Source organism: Peromyscus leucopus, chromosome 6, assembly GCF_004664715.2.
Source record: "Peromyscus leucopus breed LL Stock chromosome 6, UCI_PerLeu_2.1, whole genome shotgun sequence".
Lineage (NCBI taxonomy): Eukaryota > Metazoa > Chordata > Mammalia > Rodentia > Cricetidae > Peromyscus > Peromyscus leucopus.
Genome location: NC_051068.1, coordinates 132,071,536 through 132,080,936, shown reverse-complemented (window position 1 = coordinate 132,080,936; position 9,401 = coordinate 132,071,536). Strand labels below are relative to the sequence as shown.

At 47.0% G+C, this 9,401-nt stretch overlaps 1 long non-coding RNA gene across 1 annotated transcript; it reads left to right on the top strand.

Annotated features, from left to right (window-relative positions):
* The first annotated feature begins 925 nt into the window (after positions 1 to 925).
* Positions 926 to 7,795, top strand: LOC119088240. Its single transcript, XR_005091873.1, has 3 exons — positions 926 to 1,009; positions 2,385 to 2,505; positions 5,326 to 7,795. It is a non-coding gene; the product is annotated as an uncharacterized LOC119088240 (long non-coding RNA).
* Positions 7,796 to 9,401: the final 1,606 nt, after the last annotated feature.

Genomic DNA, 9,401 nt, shown 5'->3' with positions numbered 1-9,401 from the left:
GCACACGGAGTCTGAAGCAGAGTCAACATAGTGCTCTGACTGTGGTTCGTTCAAGTTAGCAAACTGTGGCCATGACCAGGAGACAGAGAGCTAGGCAACAAAGCTGCCCATGGAGGGAAGGGAATGATTTTCAATCACGCAGTGCTGGCTGCTGCTCCCTTTCCACAAGTTATTTGTTCAAGTGGTTCCTATGTTTATGCTGGAAATCATGGCCAGCAACTAAATCTCAAGGCTTCCGAGTGCTCAGCATGTCCCCCTGGGGTGAGGCTGGGAGTAGCTGGGTATTCATTTTTCCTCTGCCAGGTGGTTTGGCTGCCTTGTCCTTGCAGAACACAATGTGTTCCTGTGAGAGCGCATGAGAGTGAATCACTGTAGATCAGCTGCGACGTGAGCTGTGGAACGGACCTTTGTGGGCACTCATACAACCTCCCCACTTTTCAGACAGGGAGAGAAAGAAGCCTAAGGACGACTTAGGGCTTGCTTTCTCACCAATTTGGCCATCACACTGACCACATTCACTTGATACAGGGATGCTATTGTGCACCAGTTCCAAACTCCCGTCCCCAATTATATGACGTCCCAGGAGACCTCCTGGATCTCTGGATGAAACTATCAAGAAGAAAAGTGACTTCTGAAAGCTAAAAGGCAATCATAACATGTAAGACTTAGTACTGTGGTGAGAGAAGATCTTTGATGAGCCTGGAGCCCAACGTCCAGAGCTGGCTGGTAGTGGAACTGTCTGAAGCGTGAGCTAAAACAAGCAAATGAATGCTAACGTCTTAGAAACTGGCAAGCGAAAATACATGCTCTCTGGACTACTAACTATATTAACCATGCTGGCCCAGTTAATTTTAATCTCACTTGTCTCCACCTCCTGTGCCTGGTACATGGGAGGTTCTAGATATTTGTTTTTAAAGTTACGATGCTTATCTTTAAAGTTAACACAACATAAAGAACAATGCTTGTTTCATGAGGAGATTAAAGTTATCAAGAAGACAGCTGAGGAAAGGTATTTTAAGGGCTTTGAAGTTGGCTTTGAGAGGGGGACTGGATTCTGAGGGTGAGTTATGGGTGTGAGGAAGAGTGTGTTCTCACAGAGGAGTGGCAGGCATGGTAAGGGTGCAGAATGGGTGATCCTGGAGTTTGGGGAGTGTTGGGACATCCAGCTGGCCACAGTGTAGAGCTGAAGTAAGGGTATGAACAGGGAGGCTTGCTGCCAAAGGCCTAGAACTCTCTGTTCTTTCGTTCTTTAAGAGGTGCCAAAGACATTCTCAGCTTTGAGGAGGGAAAAACAGGCGCGACCCAGTCTCAGCTACTAGACATCGCTGATTGTCCATATGGGTACAGGGATTAACCCCCACTTCATCCAGACACACTGGCTCTGGTCAGGACAATCCTGGGCACTGGCTTTCTTGAGAAATACCTTCTGCCTATTGAAGCATCCTCTTCACGGTTCTGGTGACCCATGCTCAACCGGCTGAGGAAGTGAAGAGAGGTAACAGATTGGACATGCTGGAAGACGATTACCGAACAGTCTTTATTCTTCAGAAAGGTTCAGGCGCAGTTCACACTCGGGGCTTTAGTTTGAGCCCATGTTGACTTGTATCAGCACCTGTTTGCCCCGAGACTTGAGGCTGTATTTGTTCTCATGCCTACAGAGGAAGAAACACAACGAACTGCTCACGGAGTACTTTCCCTAGCCTCCTCCTCACACTAATCCTTTCGGGTTTAGTTACAGTTTTAGGGGTGTATTTAGAGGTCTATAGTTACATGCTGCTTTTGTCCATCCAATAATTTTTTATTTTATATATATTTTTGCCTTTATTTATTTAGTCTCGGGGAAGAGGTGTGTGCATGGCACAGTGCCTGTGTGGAAGGAAGTCAGAGGACAATTTAAGGGAGTTGCTTCTTTCTTCCCACCACGTGGATTCCGGGGACTGAACTCAGGGCCCCAGGCTTGTTGTTGCAAGTGTTTTAACCCACTGAGCCATGCTGTTGGCACCAACAATTGTTTTTATTTTCCAGATAACTGGGGTCATGTCATCTGTGTCTAGTCATAATCACTCTTGACCTGGTCACAGTAACTAAAGGACAGGCATCCTGCACCAGTAAGGCACTTACCTAAGATGCTGGAGGAAAAGTATTCTTCTGGAGTTACCAGATTGTGGTTCCCATGACAACGGTGCTGTGGTCCCCTAATTCTGTTTCTTTTACTCCCCCATAGGTTGGGCTCTGTTTGGCTCATAAACCTTCCTGCCCATTGAATCTCCTTTTCAGGATGGTCTCTGAGGAAACCCAGGAAAGGGGAAGAAGGGTAGGGACGATGGAAATAGGGGTGGATGGCTGGTGTTTGACTTGATGGGAAATTTTCTTTTCGTCTACAGTACAATTAAAACACAAACATGGAAGCATTCAGGAAGCATTCAGACAGAAGCCATGCAACATGTTTATACTAAAGGAAAGCTCAAACCAACACCCTCCTCCAGCTATTAGGAACACTTTAGGGTAAGTTCAGAGCAGTTTTGCCTATAGCCAGGGGGAAGCCCCCCAAGAATGCTCTGGCTCCATCTTTATGAAGAACGCTTTGCTTCCCATCTACGAGCTGCTCTGATGGGAAGGTTTCAGAGATGTCTGCAGCTTGTGTTGGTTGATATTCAGTTCCTTTTTGCTGCATGGGCAGTGATGACAGAGGCCTTGAACCAGCAGGTAAGCAATGCTGACACCGGTCAGTCTGCTGACTCCTCTCATTGCCCAGTCACGGACACAATTGCTGTTCTCAAGATCTATGGCCAACAGAACTACAACAGCATTCCCAAAGCCAAGGCACCTTTATCTTTGAAAGGGCAGGCAGAGGTCCTCCAAGAGCAGCTGCGTGGTCCAGAAGCCAGGGGTGCCTTACTCTCATCCATAGATGGGATGAAATCCCTCTGTACCCTACTGGACCAGCCATGTGCCTGGGGGGGGGGGCACTGCAACCACCTGGAAGACTGTACACATTTCTCCAGTCTTCACAAAGGTGCCCACAGAAGGTTCCCCCCACCAGGAGGACATGGCCCCTTCACAGAATCCTTTTCTTGTTTAAAAAAGAAAGGAGCTTGGGGCCCAAGCATGGGCTTGCCAGGAGCAGGGTATACCTGTAACCTGCAGGTTTGTTCACAGTTCATGGAGCGTGAACGTTTAATCTGTTTTCACATTGGCTAGGAATGTGTTGGCCTGTTATTCTAGCTCACAGCCAGACAAGAAAGATTAGAGCTGGGCATGTTGAGTTTACTGAAAAGCTCAGGGTGAAACCAAAGAAGGATAAATGCCACGTTTCCTTTCTTCAATTTTATGCCTGGGTCAAAATGCAGATTTTAGGTACCATCTCGATAACTGTCCTGTGATGCTAAGTCAACTTTCCCACATACAGGCCCTTGTTAATGAAAGTAGGGGCCAGACAAAGGCCATGCCTCATCCCTGTCTTCATGGCCAGGGTCTCTTGGTCACCCTGAAGGGACAGATAAATCCAGGTAAGATGCAGGACCAGGCCACTTCTGACAAGTTGTAGCCCCTGTAGTGAGACATTGGTCAAGGGACTTGACTTGTGAGAGAGTTACCATGTTTGTGTCCCAAGCCCTCAGTCTGAGGATGATAGAAAGAGCCTTTTCAGAGACCCAAGAGTCATTGGAAAAGAACTTGGCATGAGTTGTTCTCTGACCCACTTGACTTTATAATAACTTTAACCAGCGAATACATAAAACTAGTTATGAAAAACTGAACAGCCTAGAATGTATGAGCCAGAATGGCAAGGATAGCAAATATCACTGGCAAGGAGCTATTTGGGTGACTTTGCCTCTGATTGTGCTATTGTTTTGATGGAAGAACTCTTTCTAATGGTAAAGGAAAGCAGTAAGTCATGAATGCTTTAGCAAGAATGTGTTTGCCATCTGGATCCACGAGAGGATCTAGACGCTGTGTGGATTGGAGGATGATAGGCAAGGGTTTGGAGACAAAGGGGATTGTGGATCTGATGGGTAAGTTTGTCTCTGTCTTGCAAGCTCACCTTTCCCACGAACTTGTTCTGGGTTAAAAGAGCGAGCTGCGTACAGGCCTAGGCTCTGCTCTGAGCCAGTGTGTTGGGAGGTGCAGATCTCCTTGCTTTGGCAGAGCAGAGTATCTTAAGACTCCAGACGTAAACAGCGCATCCCACAGACAGACCCTGTTGAGTCAGGTTTAGGACACGGGGCCCCACAGAGATCAGATGACAGTCACTCCTAAAGAAAATGAAGACTTCCTGGGCAAACTTATTTTGAATTCCAAAGTTAGTGTGAAGCATCTGGAAAAATAAACCCCGGGCGGAAGTAGCTGCTGAAGGCAACACAGATGCTGTTATCCCCTGTGGGTGAGGCCCTGGAGACAGCCCTCCTCACAGGAACAGAACAGACTGTCGGGCCTGGAGAAAAGAGACCAGGGAAGGATAGCTCCAGTACTGGAGCACCTTGTATTCCAAAATGTTTTTCTGTACAAACATCCTTTGATCACCAGAAGTCCACCCCATCCCTCTGTCCATCGTCCACCCGTTCACGTCTGCTTCCCACCCATCCATCCACCCATTATCTACCCACTCATCTATCCATCCATCTCTCCTCCCATAATTCACCTGTCCACCCATTATCTAACCACTCACCCATCCATCTCTCCTCCCATACATTCACCTGCCAACCCACTCTCCTCTCCACCTCTCTGCCCATTATCCCACCATTCACTCACCTATCCATCAACCTAAGTGTCTTCCTCCACATGCTACTGTAGAAATACCACATGTGCTAAGTTAAGGATGGCAACCATCTACTCACATACGGGCAGGATGGAGGGAGCACCTTATGGTATAGGAAATGACTTGCAGACATAAGACACAAAAAGATGCCAGAGCCCCTGAGCTGTTGACTAAGCTGTGTCAATATGGAGTTGGTCGCTTTCTAACCTCTCACGGCCTCAGTTACCGCTTCTGTAAAATGCCGGGAGCATACAGTTCCCAGCTTACAGGATTGTGATACAAATTCAGCGAGACAATAGAAGCAAAGCATTTAGCACAGTGGCTGGCATATAGTGTGCAAAATAAATCAGTCAGTCATTAAAGGTGGAGTGTTTGGAGAACCAGGAGAGAATTCTGTCATCTAAACAGCCAATAGGCAAGGGGAGTTTCTTAAGAAGCTGAAAGATGTGTTAGAAGCCATGCCAGGCTCTTGGGGTACTTTTCAAAGGTCCAGCGGCTGGGCATGAAGGGAGTAAACAGCCAAGAAGAGCTAGAACAGGCTTTCTTTGTGTTTGTTTCCATCTTTCCAGATGGCCAGCAATGGCTCAACTACCACTGTGGCCAAAAGGGCCCCGACGAGAAAAGCCAGAGGAAGAGAGGAGAGGGACAAAGTCCACGTGTCCAGAACCACACATCCTGCACGACTGTGATGGGAAGGCTGACCACCAGGAGAGCCAGCCGGAGCTCTGAGAGTCTCCAAGTCTGGGGGTGTCCTGGCACTTCGCTGTTTAATAATCCCCCAAGGAAGCAACTTGCAGAAAGGTCAGAAGTTGCGGCAAGGACAGCGTCAAGGGTTCCCGCAACCAACGTGGAGACTTCTGCCAGCACGCAGGAATGTCTGAAGGAAGCAGGGACCCCGGTCAGGAATCAGTTCTCTGCGGACACAGAGGTCAGAGGACTCTGTCCTTGGCGGAAGAGCTGTGAACGCCCTGAAATCCACAGGCGCCCGGCCAGCTGGTCCTGGACTGGGAGGATGGGGATCAGGTTGAGAAAGGGATGCTGTGGTTAACAAGAGAGTACCTCTAATTTGGGGACAGGGACCAGGGAGCATGAGTTAAACAAGTGAACGTGACAGCTAGTGCCACTGTGGGAGACCAGTGGTGGGGGGCTTTGGGGCTCTTTGCGGGATTGCTAGAAAGGAGAAATCAAGTAACATCTCAGATGGCAACATAAAACCTTATGAAGAGCTGAGAGATCACAGAATTCTTCCTTCTAGTATAGAGACCCCAAACTGCGAGACCAGCTGCTGGGGCCAGTGGAGCAGACTCACCCCTGAAGGGTGCTGACCTTTCTGCAGGGCCCACCCTTGAAGTGCATGAGTCAAATTGTCATGTGACTTGCCCTGTTAACCCTAATATCCTAGGCGTGGCCACCAGTTCTCAGTGGGCCATTTTAAATTAAATGAAGTTGTAAAAAGTAATAATGAAAAGAAGAAAAGGGAGATTTAGTCAATGTGGCCATATCTGGCAGAGGTACAAAGAGCTCCCCTGGATCCCCAAGTCTGTCTTTCAGGTCTTGACTTGAGATTTTGGTTTAAACAGAAGGCAGGAGACATGCATAACCAACCAGTCCTGGCCGAGGTGTGGTAGGTCCCTCCGTCATTCTCTGCCTCTAGTCTCTCTGTCCTGTTCTGATGGGTTGCCAGAACTGTGTAAAATCAACCAGAAAGAAAGTTCTGGTTGATACCATGAGATTCATGGGAAATTCTGACTTGTGGAGAATCATTTTTTCATAGTCTGGTAGGCAATGGAAGGGCACAAGTGTCCCTTCGGAATGTCTTCATGCCTGCCAGGGCTATTACGAAGTTGGTCTAGCTCCGTGTAGGTCCCACACAGTACTCAAAGAACCCCATCTAACCACAGATCGGCTTCACTTATTCCAAGGCCTGTGAAACACACACACCAGCCAAGGCATCTTCTGTCACTACGGAGCCTGTTTGTGCTTAGCCTTGGCTCCTGTTCCTGAGGCCACTAAATTCCTTCAGCTTCTCCATCTGTCCCCTCTGCCCCCCATTCCATGGATGCTTCTTGTTTTACTTCACTATAACTTGTGTGAAACTTGCCTTCCCCCCTCATTTTCCACGAAGAAGCTGCTCCAACTCCTCTCCCTGCTTTTTGAAAGTCTATGAAATAGTCAGAGCTGAGAAACCCTGGGAGGTGTCTGTCAGGACAAATGTCTTCACACTCTGAATCGCTTCCGTGTTCTGAGCTGACGGCCACTCAGCCATGAGGCTTGGCCACCCTTCTTCCCTCCACCCCACCTACTCTCCTCCACCCCAAGTTCCACTGAATTCCAGTTCAGAGTAGTTTAGTTTGTCGCTTTCGTTTAAGGATGCTTAATTGCCTTTTAAAGACACTGTCTTCAGCCCAAGGTTAGGGTTTTATCTTCTAACCCTAGATGTTTATCAAGGTCTCTTCTTCCACAGGTAGTCCCTGGTGAGAGAAAGTTGACATTGTTTTCCTCACTCTCCAGCTTGCCTGGAGCTAGGCTGTGAGAGAGGAAAGGTAGTGCTTGTCTTTGGGAACCAGTGAGGATGGTTCTAAAAGCAGAGGAGGAAGGAGGATCTCCAACAACAAAGGAATAAAGAAAATCTATATATACATTTCAGCCACAAAGACCGAAGTTATGTCACTTGCAGGAAAATGAATGTGACTGGAATTAATCATGTTAAGCAAATCAAGTCATTCTCAGAAGACAAACACCACATTTTCTTTCATTGGTGGTTCCTGGATTTTATATGGTCACATAAAATCATGAATGTACATATTAAATGAAAGCAGTAGTAAAATTGTTTAAGAGAACAAGTAATAAATGGTGGGGGGGGTGAGGATTGGAAGGGTGGAGGGACTTGGCGAACAAGGAGAGATACGCTCAACATATAGATCTGTATGAAAATTTAAAATTAATTTCTAGAAAGACAATGATATCAAAGGCACATTAGAAGAATTTGACTGGAAATGCTGTGTTGTTAATAAAACTACCATTTCTGCTTTGTAAAAATGATATGATTTTAAGTATATAATCAAAATCACGAGTATGGTAATCAGTCCTCGTAAATTCATAAACACCATATGTGAGTTGAAGTAGGCAACATGCCACTGAAACACCAGACTATTACAGAGTCACCTGTTAGTTTCCTTACAGAACAATGCTGTTTCATATTTATCACAGTCTTTTCTTAGGGCTCATTGGGTAAACAGGCAGTGTTTGAAGTCATCTTGCATGGGATGCTTACTCAACGAGGCATGCCTACTCTTGTGGGAATGACGGCGCTGTCCTAACTCCTGTGGGTCAGCCCTGCACACGGTCCACACTCAGCTAAAGGGCAAACTGTTGCTGTCATTTCAGAGATAAAGTCGTAGAGATTCCAGCGGGTGAGGAGACTTGTCCAAAGCACACAGCTGGCTACAGGCGGAGCTGGTTTGGGACACTTCCCTGAATTTCTGGCAGGACAATGTTATTGCAGCAATTGGAAGTGTGCAGAAAAACTTCCTCTCTCACCCTGCTGGGAGACAGCACATCCCAGGCAGACACTCCTCAAAGCCTTGCTGGCCACACACACTTCAGGGACAGCATCTTGCCCACATGAGCATGGCCTTTCACTAATTCATCATCAGTCTGTGTCAGCTGCGAAGCAGCTCCAGGATTTGGTTGATTTACAGTTCTGTCTTAGCTTCTTAATTAATTTTAACACCATCTCTTTTCCTCTCCAGTTCCTTTTCTTTTTTCTTTTTCCTTCAGCACACAGCAGCAGCACTACAGACTGCCAATAAACCACACAGGGAGCTCTGACAGGAACTTCTTTTTCTTTTGGTTTTTCGAGACAGGGTTTCTCTATGTAGCTTTGCACCTTTCCTGGAACTCACTCTGTAGAGCAGGCTGGCCTCGAACTCACAGAGATCCTCCTGGCTCTGCCTCCCAAGTGCTGGGATTAAAGGCGTGTGCCACCACCGCCCAGCTAACAGGAACTTTTAGTGGACATGAGCTCAGCAGGAAAACTCTGATAACCTAGGCTAATGTAAAATTTAATTAGAAAGAAATGTTAGCATTCCCTTAACTAAGAACTGTATGGAGTGTGTGTGTAAATGTGTGTGTGTCTGTATATGTATGTGTGTTGTATGTAAATGTGTATATTGCACACAGGTGTGTGCATGTGTATGTTTTTGAATGTATGTGTGCATGTGTATATGTATGTGTGTTGGTGTGTGTTGAAATCTATCTCCAGGCAAAGTCAGTCCAGCTTTCCAAAGCAGAACCATCTCTGGGTACAACCACACCTCAGTTATGAGCTGTTTTTTTCTTTGTTGTCTTCTCCCATGAAATTCATCAAAAGTCCATGTAGATTCCTTGCACTTCCTTTTTACCCATCTCTCCTCAAAGTCCCCTGCTAGCCTATAGTCATCCACCATAGAGCATGCCTGTTGGCCTCACCTGGGACCACAGAACCTCCCACCCATGGCTTCCTTTGGAGTGACATGGTCCTAGTGGCTTCCTTTGGAGTGACATGGTCCCAGTGTTGGGGTCAGAAGAGACCAACAGACCTTGCATGGAGGTCCTTCTTGTTCTGCGAGAAGGTCTTAGGGACCAAAGAACTCAGCCAGCAGAG